Below are 13,937 nucleotides of genomic sequence, written 5' to 3'. Positions count from 1 at the left end.
CTTCCCAGATGTAGGTTACAACTCCTCAGTCCTGGAAGACTATTATCAGGCCATCAGGTCAGGAATTAAGAGTTGTCTCTGTCACTGATACACCTTCTGACTTTTATTAAAGCAAAGCAAAAATCCAGCTTTCAGTCCTGCGTAAATACAGAATTTAAAAACAATCTGCACTGGAAAGACAAACTGTGTACTATCACCTGATGCTTTATAGTCTGTGTTTGACAAGGATTTACTAGTGCTTATTTAAGGAGATCTGTGCATGATTCAAGATCATAAAACAATTCAAAGGGGAAGGAATTTCTAAGTCTTTAGACCCAGCTCCTACTGAAAGTAGGGTCAACAGGGAATTTCAACCAGGGTGCACAGGGCTTTAGCCAGCCTTGTCTTGAAAAACTCCAGATATTCATAATTTTTAAGATCTGAAAGAAACTACTCATTTCAAAATAACACAGGAGTTCTTGCCTCAAAATAGTGGTTTATGTGATACTCCTCTAATTGTCTTTGGCATGGAAGCATTTTACTACTGTACTGAACGTATTTTCATCTCACCTTCTCTTTTTTACTCCAGAAGGCTCAAGACAAATCTGCAGTCTTAAAAGTCTCAGATGTTTCATTGATGATAGAGTGAAATTCTGGGACCATGTAAACTGGAAATGGAATTTCCTCAGGTTTCAGCAGAGCCAGACAGTGGCTACAGGACCCCAAATATGCAGAGAAAAACCCCCAAACTCAAATTCTTACATGGAATTATTAGGGTTAATAATTATATTCATTTTAATGGGACAAACTGTGTTTTCAGCGGCCTATCAGTTTCTTAACCAACAAATGAGCCTGAAAGGCAGTTCTCTAAAATCCAAAGCAGGATTGTGAGAACAGAGAATACTTCAGGTTGGAAGGGAACTACATACATGTTTATCACAAACCTCAAGTTTAAAATTTAGCTGTGAGGTCAGACCAAGGGTTTAAAAGAAGACTCCGCCCACAACACCAAAGTGACTCTACAACACCAAATATTTAAAAAAACAAGGGGGAAACAAACGGTTTTAAATTCAATCTCATCTCAGGTTTTGGAAGACATATTTGGAACATTTCGTTTTGGTTATGCAGGAAAACAGACATTGTTGAGTGGACAGTGAATTGCTTTGGTGTTATATAAGACATTGGTTAAAAATCCATGTGACTTCAAAGGGAGATTACATAAGATTATAGACCTAGGGTGAAATTCTGGCTCTGATTAAAATCACTGGCAAAAATCCCACTGGCTTGACCACTGCCAGGATTCCGCCTCTAACGTGCCCCTGTTTTACCAGGCAAAGCCACCCATGCAGATGCAGGTGGACCTTACAAGTGCATCTCTCTGCAACAATTAAACTTGGAAAACTTTTTGTGATCTCCCGCAGAGCTGTGTGTGGGTTTTTCTCATTTTTAAGATATTCTCTCTTCCACTGTAGATTTTTCTTTCTGTACAAACTAGGAAGATTGTGAATGCAAACAAAAACAATGGAACAGCCTGGGAAAAAAACCCTGTGAAATGGATTTTTCTGTTGTTTTTGAAGCCATGGCTTTAGGAATAGCAAGGAATACAGAAACCTTCCTCCCACTTCACTGCCTTTCCCACTACTGGTGAAGCTGGCGTGACCCTGGTCCAACCTCAATAGTGGCACAAGGGTGGTATCCTGACACACAGGAGCTTGCAGAGCATCCTTTAGAAAAGCACCCTGAGACAGGGCAGACCTGATCCAGAGATCCAGAACCCAAGCTATAAGGTGGGAATACTGTTCACACTGGCATTTCATCTGTATATCCACATTCTCCTTTTTAATGTCCACCTGCCTTTACCACAGGGATGCTGCCAGGGGAACGACTCTGTGACTGAAAATAAACAAAACCAACCAGCCTAAAAGCAGTCACTGAAGTGTTCCTTGTGCCACAGATACTGTTTCACGTGGAGATTGGCAGCCCAAAGGCAGTCAGATTAAAAGTAAATTCTGATCCCGATTTTTACAGCGTTTCCTCTTTCCCCCAGACAAATTCCGCCTGACTGTTCCAGCGTGCCCTGCACCAGCAAGTTAATGAGCACGAGGGGAACACCTCTGCAAGTGATCAACACAGCAGCAGAGAGCCAGCCAGGCACCTTCCACGTTATCTGACAGGAAATCACCTGCAGCTGTCAGTGCACAGCTGAAAACACGTACAGCACAGCCCCCTTGGATGCTGTCGGGAGATGCCTGCTCTTCCCAGCAGGTATAGAGGTTATGCATTATCATATATTCTCCCTTGCCAGGTAAACTCAAGGCATCCTGCCTTATTCTGGCAAAAGGCCTTATTGGAATCCATCCCAATACCACCATTTGTTTCCCTCATGCTTTCAACACAGCCCTGCACTTCAGCAAAATGTTTCCCCACATAAAAAATAAACACATAAAAGTATTGCGACAGTTAACTGAGTAATGCTAGTAGAGGCCTCTGAAAATATAAATCACTATAGTGTTGAATTATTAACCTTGATTATTATTGCTTGTGCAGTGCTTTGGGTTAGGGCTCACAAAGGCAAGAGAAGATTAATTATAACTTGTCCCAAAAGCAAAATAGGAGGAAGTGGAACACCCTCAATTTTGCTCTCACGCAAAAAACACGGTCACTTAGAGCAGCCTGAAGATGCTGAGATCACTGAGCTCATTAGGCAGTGGCCAAGGGTGCTCAAGTGAGCACTGAGCACTCAGCCCACAAGAAAGGGATCAGTCAGTTCCTGCCTCTCAGCAGCACATGCACCAGCAGAAGAGCTTCACAAACGTATCCAATGCTCCTTCTCAGACTGGCCCAGTGACAAACCTTAACATGCACACAACTGAAAAGCATCAGCTTAGGAAAGAACCTCTTCCCAAAACCACAACCCTGCATTTTGTCATAAAGTCTGCTTTTCGTCATCTGCTTCTGTCAGGAACTTAACCCCAGAATTTAAATAACTGTTGCTGCGTTAAGAGAAAATATCAAAGTCTTCAAAGCAAGTGTTAAATGCAAGCAGTGTACCCTTCTGTGCCCAATGTAAACACTACACAACTGCTGCCCTGCTGGGCTGTGGAGGAAGCAGGAGAGGCAGCTGTGGCTGCAAGGGCAATGGGTGCTTTATTTGTGTGTGCTCAGAACTGATATGGAAAATCCAAGTCCTACGTGAAATTACACCCCTTGTAATACTGGAAATGTATAGAACACAGTCTGTGAAACACAAGCAGCACTGGTGTTGTTTTTAGAGAAGTTAACTGTCTGATTTCTCCAAAAGGCCTGTAGGATCCACATTTTTTTTTCCTTCCCAAAACAATCAAATCATAGACTTAAATCTGTCACAGGCATCTTGCACTATGAACACTACTCTCCAAAAGCACTGATATCCTTGCACATGTCATTGCCCAAACAGGTGAAAGAGCTAAATAACAAGAAAAATTAACCCACTGCTGGCAACAAAATCAGTAATTTTTTACCTTGATCTTATCTCCCTAAGGAAGGCAGCACTGCACTTTAGAGGACCTCAATACAATGATTATCAGAGCAGTTTAGGTACCTCTGCAAGTGGTTCCTGGAGGAGCAGAGCAAGGTAATTTCTTCAGAGGATGGGGAATATTACCTTAGACCTCTTTGGCTGAACAGACCGTATGTGCTAATCAGAATTAACATGCTTGATTCAGGCGCTATTTCTTTATTTGGATCCAAATGTTCACAAAAGCAGCGGGGATTTTTTTTTTTTTTTTTTTTTTAATCTTGCTGCAGATGGAAATTTCCATACTACAGTTCTGCAATGATTGTAAACAAGAGGTTTCAACACCATCAGATCTTAACCTTTTATAAGAAGAGTGGCTGAATACTCTGTAGGGAGGGAGATCAGGGCAATCCAACAAGGGCTTTGTGCAAAAAGGAGGAACTGAGACCGAAAGCTACAATTCTGCTGCTCCCCGTTTTTAAACTCTAAAGAAGACAAGGCAAAAGGCAGGGGGGATGGGATGGGAAGGAGAAAAAAAAAAAAAAAAGGCTGCTAACTTTGCATAATTTAAAACTTTATTGTTAAAGGTCTGCCTCTGCTCCTTAATACAATACTATATACTAGTTTGCATTTGAGAAAGCAAACCAGCCATAGGAGAAAAGCCTCTACAAATGCTACAGGATTTCTCCCTCTCCCCCATCTCCTAGTTCAAGACACTTCATAGACACTTTTCAGTAATGGTTGACTAGATTTTGAGCCATGACATCCAAAACATGACATATTTGGTCTTTTTCGTTAACCTGAGGAGTGGACAGAGTTTGCCTCCTAAAATACAACCTTTCTCAACCACATTCCCAGGCTGGTGTGTGGGACAAGCAGCAGACAACGCTGAGCTTCCACCATCCATGCTCCATATCCCTACAGTTTGCTGTATGTGCTGGAGATGCAGTGGCTCTGCTTCTGTCATAGCTTTAACAGATCATGTTTTCACAGGCACACAGGAAAACACAGGGTTTCTGCATTTCCAACCCTTGTCCTCTGCAGAGGAGTTGAATCTTAAGCTACTTCAGGATTTGCCTCAATCTTGAGACATCAGCAGAGGGACTGAACGTTTCAAGGGTGTATTCATATAAGCCAGGCCTAAGTTATCTACAGAACAAATTGTCCCTGCCACACCTCTCCATGGCAGCGGCCAGGCAGATTAGCTTTCTTTTTCCCTCCAAGGAAGAATAAAGTAAAATAATAATAAAATAACAGTTTTTAAAAACCCAATATCTAAAAACCTAACAAGTTTCATGGTGATTTGGGGTTAAATCCCAAATTCGAGGTCTTCCTTAAGGCTTAAATTACAAATCAAGTACAAAACTGCCAAAACCTTGCGTCATATCTAGCAAACACAGACACGTATTTCAAGTGCAGAAAGAACATTTCAAACCCTTGAAACACAACAAATCTGGTTAACAAACCCACATTCTCTGAGCAGAGATGTTCTGGTTCATGACTTCTGAACTTTGTACAGAGAAGTGATCCAGCCTCATGCAAAGTTATCTCCATTGGAGAGGACTTCCCCCCAAAGCCTCATTTGACCATTCCCACCTTTCAAAAGACTTACCAGACTCATCTACTGACTTGTTTATCAGGCTATTTTCACAAAATACTCTTGCTATGCTGTTACAGCAGTCTGAACAACACCAAATGTTTAGGCCTCCTTCTATCCCATTTTGGCCACCAAGGGACTATAATTTGCTCCCTATAGTTTCATATCCACTAATTAAAGGGTGCATCTCATCCGCATTACACCACTAACCATGCAAACCCAATCAACCACCTGTCACACTTGTGAATTGAAATCTATGAAATAGCATAGCACCAGTAAAACCAGATATTACACTGTCCTTTCAAAATTACCTGGATCTTCTTCCTCAGAGTTGTTTTTGGGCTTTGGTGGTAGTGGTGGGGTTTTTTTGTTAGGTTTTTTGTTTTGTTTTTCTCAAACCTAATAGGAGGGAGCTGGAAAGCCTGGTTCTTTATGAGCACCAGTCCCTTGAATGCCTTGTCTGAGTTTGCAGCCTATGTGTAGTTTTAGATTAATATCTATTTGACCACTTTGACTTATTTTTGAGTTCTGCATCTCATGCTGGGCCTGGTTTTACTAAACTGGCAGCAATACCTGTAAGCTAAATTCTGTATTTTTTTAGCATGAACAGGGATACCTTTTGAGACTCTATTTTTATTTTTTCAAAACCAACAAAAACAGTGCCACACAGAAAAATGGCTACTTTCATACACTTGTGAGCAGTGACTATGGTTTGCTGCTGAATTATTGCATAGGTTGGAAAACACAGCTCTGAGAAAAGATCTGTAATTGTTTAGTGGTTGGGCTGCTGGCAGAATTCCCTGCCTGGGGCTGTTTTTATAAATAGGCCTGAGGACAAACAAACAATCTACTAATAACAAGTAGACTATTATGTTTTGAAGCAGCCATGCTTTGTGTTGTCCAGCACACTAGAAGCTCAGATGGCAAATACAGCAAAATCCATGGCAAAAAGTAAGGATAGACCATGCCCGTGTCAAAATTTCAGACTGCTAAAATAAACTTAATCTGGGGGAAACACCAAAATACACAAGGCTGTGTATGGCTGTGTTGTGTCAGATCTCCATTTCCACTATTACTAGGATTGTTAGGAAATGAGGTAAAATGGCTCAGTAACAGACATCACCAACTCCAAAGAGCCTGGTGAATTCCTAAAGCCAGCTGGTCTTGCTTTTTCCACCAGTTCTTTTCACCAAGTCCCACTCATAACTACATCAAAGATCAGGACATTACTCAAGACATCCTGGTTGACTCTTAAAAAAAGTTCTCAGGTTTGTCAGGAACGAAAAGGTATCTCACCACAGCGTTTACTGGAAGCTTCTCATTCCACAGGTAATCTGGCAGCTACTTATCCAAGAACAAAGGTCAGATACTCTGCCACCTCTGCTTCAGGCTGTTCATCTGATCTCATCACACTGCAAAATTTTTTTCTTACTTCTAATGTTTTCTGAAGGTAATTTAGGCATCCCAGCTAAATACTCAAATCCATTTATTGGTTCTTCAGTACCTTTCCTTGAGAAAGACATGCAGTCTTGGATATCATTCTCTGCTATTTCATATACTTCTTTCTGTTTCTGGAAAAAATTATATCAGTAGAAGACATTTTTTACCTTTGGTCATGAAAGCTTATTTGTTATCAACCACTGGAAGCCAGGGGAGTTTATATGGAAACAACCCATCCTGATGCAGTAATTCTTCCAGACAGTGCAGCTATAGTAAAATAGCTTGGAGGAAGGTGAGGAAAATTAGGGCCCTTACCTTTTAAATTTTTCTCCTGCTGCTTATGGATCTTACCTCTGTTACATGGAGGACGATCTTCACCAGCCTCTATTGGCCCTGGCTTCCTTGATGTGGACATCACAACTTTCCTGATTGCTGCCCATCTTCTCTGCTAAGCTTCCTCTTGGAGGGGCTTACTTTTTCTTTCCATAACTGTATCAGTTTTGCTTTGTTTTGTCTTTTGTATCCTCCTTAGAGGGAGCACGTTGTCTCCACCACCCTCCTCAAAGACTTAGCAGCTCTCTTATCTCTTTCTTTATGTCATTCAGCATTAGCAGCTTAGCCTTCGAAAACAAATCCTCTTTTTTTGCTGATAAGAGCCACTTACGCTCTTCCTTCCCCTCTGTTTTCTTCTCTCTTTGGAGGGAAGATCTCACCAGTTCTAACACCACTTCATGTGGTGACGCAGGCAAGAACATGAAGTCCAGTGGACCATGTGTAATTGCTACCGAGGTGAGCACTTTCCCGATAATACCCAGAAACGATGGAGTCAGCACGGATTAAGGAAACAACGAAGCGCTCAGCATTTATGGCAACACACTGACGCATTTCAGGGTGCACGCTGCAGCCGCAGAGGAAGCAGCAGTAACATCACCAGCACAGATGAAAAGACTCTAGGTAGTGCTAAAAACAAAACCAAACCAAACCAATGCATTTTCCCAGAAGAAAATATTTTTTTCCCAGAAGAAGAGTTCTATCTCTCTGCTAGAACATTGGTCCTAATAGAAACAGAGCAGAAAGAGGAGCTGGTAGGAATAACAGGCAGGAGCAGCAGCTGGTTTGCCTTCCCTGACAGTGCCCTCGTAAATCAGCTTCACTGCCACGAGATGAATTTGTACTTGGTTGAATTTTGCATGGTCCAGAGTCCGCAACACAAAACTATCACAACTTTCAGCAAAGCTTAACTTCTCTGACCTCCACAAGATGGTGGTGGGGTGGACAGACAGATTCCTTCTCCAGGGAATCTTGGGAGGTGAGCCAAAGGAAATGCCAGGCCAGGGGCCAGGCAGTACCTGCTCCCCGGATAAATGGACTACTACAGGGCTGTTCATCCAGTAATTTTACCACAAGCACTAAGTCCAGAGGAAAAGAAAAAACCCCACACTTTACTAAAGCTTAAGCATTACCAAATCAATTACCTAAACATTTCACTATGTAAGTTTACATACATGCAAACAGCTTTGTTCTTGAAATCTTGCTGTTTCTCAGTAGGTATTTAAGAGCACAAGAAAACCTTTGGAGCACCTGCTTACACAAGAGGGGACGAAAACGACATTCTTTTGCAGCTGTAACAAAACTGGTTGTTTCTGCAAGTTTCTGCTGCCCTGCTGTACCACAGCTGTTCCAGCCCCACCGTCAGCTTTAGCCAATTGTAAGTCATCAGTTTTCAGCACACAACACAGCTGAAAGCCAATTCTGCTGGTAGCACTGTTGGAAATGAATCATTATTTGCCCAGATCTTGTATTAACGTTTTATTTCCCTTGAGTATCACCACTGAAAAAGGACAGCTCATGCCCTTCAAAGAGACCAGAGAAAACAGCAAAAATAAAATTAAGAAATAAATAAGGAGATAGGTCAGGGAAACAGGGAATAAGGAAAGTTTATAAAGTGTAGCATAAAAAACAAAGGAAACAAAACTTCAAAAATTATTCCAAGCACCTCTCAAGCCAGCTGAAGAAGACCCTGAAAAAGAATCTCAGCAATTTCTACTTTACATGAGCTCAGTTTCTCTCAAGAAATATACACCTGATCAATAACAAAAGTGTGGAAAGCAGGTTACCCTAAACAGAGGGAGACAAAATGTAAGCAGGTTTAGCTCCAAAGGTCACGTTGTTTTAGTCAAACCACCCAACATCTAGTCCATCCACTTGGCTCTAGTCACTGTCTCTAAATCTAAAGCTCCAGACAGCTTTAGATTTTTAGATCATCCTTTACTGCTGCAAGGAAGACAGATGTAGTCCTAACTAAACATGTAAACATGTAAACTGTGCTAATAACTTGGTCAGATAATTATTTTGCCTTCCTGCACAAAACTGATCTGTTTTCACTCACAGTTCTGCAACAAGAGGTCTACAGGCTATACAACCTATGGCTACACAAATAACTTAGAAAACATCTCCCGTCTTAGTGGGCTGTAATTCAACAAACTTTGACAGATGTTCCCTTATAATTTTTTTAAGCTAAATTTTAGCTAAAATTAAGATTAAAAAGGAAAATTTAGGAAAATACATTATTTGTCAAATAAAAAATGTAATATTGAATCACAAAGATCTGTCACTGTCACTATGACCATGAAATCTGGTAGACGTCTTGTGCCATCTCTGTGAGACTCTGCCCAGCTCTGGCCTAGCAATAAACCAGACAGCTGTGGGAGACACCTCAATTTCTTAATAATTCTGCCAAGATTTAGTTTGCACCCAGAAAACCCTTGTGACCCACTTTACATCCTCTTGCTGTTTTTCTTTGCCACTCAAGTGCCAGCTAACCTTGCTGAGAAAAGGGGAAGTCCCTTGTGCTCTCTCTTGCTGACATCCTGGGCAGCTTGGAGGACAACAAGGAATTTCAAGTCCCAAGTGCAAAGAAAAGCAATAATCTTTCCATGAAACAATTTCCTGAAACCTGGGTAAACAGCAAGAGTAACAGTGTGTTTAAGCTAAGATAGGCACCTTGGTGATGATACCAAGGTACTGGGCTCACTCCCTAACAAAAACATGAGGATCTCTCATGGGAAGGACTGGATAATATGAACAAGTGGAGGAACAGAAATAAGTTTAATTTAATCAATTTAATTTAATTTTTTTAGTTTAATCCTTAATCCCGCAATTATGTATTCAAGGGCTGTAGTTTTGTCTAAAACTTGAGCATTCAACAGCTGGATAGAGACAAACTGAAGTGTACCTGTCTCAAAAGGTTAACTGGGAGCTATCATGGTAATGTTCCTATGGATAAAGCACAGAACAGGCATCATGAGGCCTCCAGAACAGATAAAAAGCGTTAATCCCATACTGATGTATATAAGCACTGTGAAAGCTCATCTGGAATAATGTGTACAGTTCTGGTCATCTGCTCAGGACAGATTAATTCAGCTGGCAACAGGTGCACCACAAGGCTGTTTTGATGATGAGAAGAACAGAGAGTCTCTCTCGTGGGACGTGACTAAAGGGGCTTGGCTTACTTGGTTCTGCAATTGACAGCTGATAGTGTAAGTGATCCTTCTCCACAGTTACATAAGGTGCATAAACATCAACAAGGGACAAGAGATAAAGGGCACTTTGTGGGTGCAATTAGAAAATGGAAAATTATTTTGCACAAATTGAGGTTGGAAATTAGGAAGGGGAAAAAGAGTGACATTCTGGAGGAAAGCTCTAATGAGAGCAACATCAACACTTTTCAGACTGATGAAGTTTATTGCAGGGAAGATATGATGGTACTGCCTAAAGGGTTTTCCTACAGGAGCAGGAAATAAATGGCAGGTTAAAGGCTCCTTCTTGCTTTATGCATCCTCTAGAGCAAGAAAGGAAATAAATAATTATTATTTCTAGGATTTTTTTTCTAGGCTCAAGAAATTCTGATCCTTCTGTTGAGACCCAATAACTGACTAATCTCCAGAAGAAAAACAGCTCTGATGTCTAATGACTGAAAGATGAGGAAGGGCTGCAGACAAAGGAAAGGAGTTATTCTATGTATAATGTGAAGGTTGACATAAAAATATACAATGATTCAGAAAGGCTAATTCTGACCTGTTTTCCAAGTCTGGAAAGAGCCTGGTACACAACCTGTGGCCTTTTCCACATTCAGGCTGTGATACCCATTTTCTTTGGCTACACCTGCATCAAAACATACCAGACTTGTCATAAGAAATCCTGGCTCCCTAATGCCACAGTTCCGGTCATTCTCAAAAGCCTCAGATGAGATGTGCCCCAAGGACTACATACAAAAAATACACATGGAAATATGGGTGTGTGCAGGCACAACCACAAACACATATACATGACAAACATGGGATACTGCTCATAAAAATGTATCATCTGCTTATTTAAGAGTTTCAAATGTCCCAAGTTTTGATGAAGGGTTGTATAATGACTCCAGAAGGGAATCAAGAGAATCCTACCTATGTAAACTAACCAAGAAGAAATTATCTTTGTAACCTACTGAACAGCCTGGGAAAACATACAAGCAAGCAAACACTGTTTCTGTGAATCTGAAAGAAATTTCTTTCTAACAGATTTGAAAGACAAGCCCAGAAAGAGGAAGGAAGAGCTTTTAAAATGAAATTACAAGTAAACAAGGACAGAGAAAGAAAAGAAAAAAACCCCAACTTCCTGAAAATGGATGGGAAAGGCCACCTAGAAATACACAGCATTGGTATTTCCAGCATTTGACCAGCCACCATCACAATCCCAACTTTCACCTGTCTCAGCCATCAGGCAGACTACTTTTATTACAATAAAAAACCCACAATAAAAGACCCTCATTGGGGGATTTCTGAACTGCTTTGAACCTTGCAGGTTCAAACCACAGTTCCCACGGTGGAACTACACAGCACAGGCTCTTCCTCAGCTCTCCCAAGGGCTTAGGGAACAGGCAGCTCTCCAGAGGCTTCAGCTGCTGAAACTTTGGGAGACTGGTGACCTGCCTTTTAAAATAGTGGGAGTAACTTCCGTTGCTGCCCCAGCAGTGCTTTTAGGAGCCCAGAGCATGCCAAAACACTGCTTGCCCTTGCATATAACTTGAGTAACAAAAGTGCAGCTGTACTCAGTTTCAGGCAGGGCAATGCTTTCCCACCCCTTATTTAACACTGGCTTATTTCCATCAGCCGTAACAACGGTGAATGGTAGGGAAGGGATGTTTTATGGGGAGCCATAAGCTCATGGTGCTCTTTGATTTTGCTTCAAGTGAGTCAAATTGACTTTGTCCACAACTGAAGGCAGTAAATGTATTGACACAGGAGCCTGGCAACAGACCTCATCACAGGTAAACCCCTGAGGCCAATGGGAGCCATGTTATGGATGATCTTATATAGGGAAAGCTCCATACACAGCCAGTGCGGAATCAGGAGTAGAGTGGGCCAAGACATCTGCAGTGCTGAATCACCTACAATGGTCTGGCTTTAACCATGATGAGTTTTAGCTTAGTTACAAGACTAGGGAGCCATTGAGCTCTACTTTCCAGCATGCTATGGTCTTGGGCAAATTACTTCTTAAATTTTTGCTTTCCAAGCTTCACATCAGAAATAATGATATTTCTAGGACAACATTAACTCAAGCATTTCTCCTGAACATTTAAAAATTTGCAGAAGGAAAGACACAGAGGGGGGCAGTGCATTAGGGTTATTATGTTGGCTCTTCCCCAGGCTTTCTTTTGAGGAGAGTTTTAAAAGAAATGCTTGGATCAAATACCCCATCAATAATAACCTGGATATCATCCAAGGGTCCACTTCTTTGGCAAGAGCAAATAAATCAGGTCTCCCAGTGTTTGAGGTGTAAGTGAAAGCTTGAGTGCACAGGAGGTTGATATTAGAAGGCACACTTGTCTGATAAGAGCTACAATCTACAGAGGATAAACTGAATAGCACGTGGATAACAAGATGAGACTGGGGAAAAACCAGGATCCTGCATGTATCCAAGAACTGACAGTTCAATGATTGGTGATACTTTACATTCCTGATCCTGATTCCTGATCAGGGCACTGATGTTACTGGGTTCATAGGAAGCTCTCCAAACCAGGGCCAGTGCAGACAGGCAAAGTGCTACAGAGGAACTTGAGTTTACATGGAATGAACAAAAACATGTTCTTCTCCAGACACAGAGAAGCAAACTTCTTGTGTTAATTCAGGATCTCACAACAGTTTCCTTCAGAAAATGCATTTTTACTCCAAACTCTGTTCCACACTTGGCAGATTTTGGCAAAGTCCTCCCTATCATGTATTCCAGATGAAATAACTTCCTTGAATTCCTGCATAAATGTTCCTAGCACTGCTAAACACCAGCAAAGCACCTCGTGATCTCTGTCCCAGATATCTATGATAGCTATCTATATGTCAGTCATGTATGACAAAACATAACTCCTAAAGCACTTCAGGGCTTCTCACATGCAAAAGTCTGTATCAGCTCCAGAGTTTACTCTACACACTCTGTTCCCAGCCAAGTAATGAACCACCCAAAGGTCAGTGGAGCGAGCGCTTGGTTTGGGCTACACACTCCCTTCAAGGTGAAGAATAAAGCCATCAGGGTGTCAGGGTCAAAACTGCCATGTTTCACACTCCAAGGATATCCTCTTCCTCCTCAGCCCTGACACATGGATCCAAGATAAAGCAAGCTTGCGGTTAGGAGGTTACACTGTTGCTCAGTCTGGTTAAACTTGGCTTTAACCACCAAATTGACTGTGTATTTTTGGACTGGTGAGGAAATGAGATGTTCATGACCTGATTCAGAAACTAAAGCTTTGGACAAAGTTTTAGATGAATCCCTTAATGAATTACCAGCAAGAGCTGAGCTTATGTTTGACTGAATTTCTACAGTCAGCTTAATGAATACATGTACTTGGAAAACACTTAGCTGAGATAAACATTTGTGCTCACTCTTCTTTGAAGTTATACATAAAATACAGAAATACGTTGCACCCGTTGCAGTCGCTTTACATGTAATTTCCCAACAATAAAAAGAGCAAGAAAATGTTAAGGCTACTGCCAAAACATATAATTAAGTTTCCTTCCCAAAGCTATAAACCTCCTGTGAAGCCCAACCAAAGTGCCGGAACAAGAACTCGAGCTCCAGCCATCAGAGGAAAGTCCTGTCCCTCCACTGGTGTCACAGATCTTTTTCTGAGCAGTTCTGTAAAGTGACGCACCATCAGACTCATGGACAGCAGTGCTGGAAGGCCTGAGTAACAGAATATCCTAGAAAAGAAAATATGAACTTTTAAAGGACTATTTTTAATTAATTTGCAGATGGAAATAAACCCTTCTTGGAACTCCTGAAAGCTTCTCAGAAAAGTCACGCTTTCCCTCAAACTGGCCTTGTGTACAAATCAGGACAGATAAAAGAAGGGTTTTTTCTATTAATGAAATAATGATAAATTCTGAGATG

At 41.4% G+C, this 13,937-nt stretch overlaps 1 protein-coding gene across 2 annotated transcripts in view; it reads right to left on the bottom strand.

The window, feature by feature from the left end:
- The window catches only part of PRKAG2 (protein kinase AMP-activated non-catalytic subunit gamma 2), a 212,843-nt gene that overhangs the window by 182,747 nt on the left and 16,159 nt on the right, over positions 1-13,937 (bottom strand). Inside the window, exon 1 of one of the 2 annotated variants that reach the window (XM_042044420.1) lies at positions 6,864-7,130. The exons of the other annotated variant lie outside the window; for it this stretch is intronic. The gene's annotated coding sequence lies outside the window, so the exon portion shown is untranslated. Of the gene's footprint in view, positions 1-6,863; positions 7,131-13,937 lie in introns of those variants that run through there. 2 annotated transcript variants of the gene reach the window in all.

This window comes from Corvus kubaryi, unplaced genomic scaffold, assembly GCF_017639235.1.
Source record: "Corvus kubaryi isolate FWS band 111438036 unplaced genomic scaffold, C.kubaryi_AGA036_p1.0 37398, whole genome shotgun sequence".
Classification (NCBI taxonomy): Eukaryota; Metazoa; Chordata; class Aves; order Passeriformes; family Corvidae; genus Corvus; species Corvus kubaryi.
This window is presented reverse-complemented; position numbering and strand designations above follow the sequence as displayed.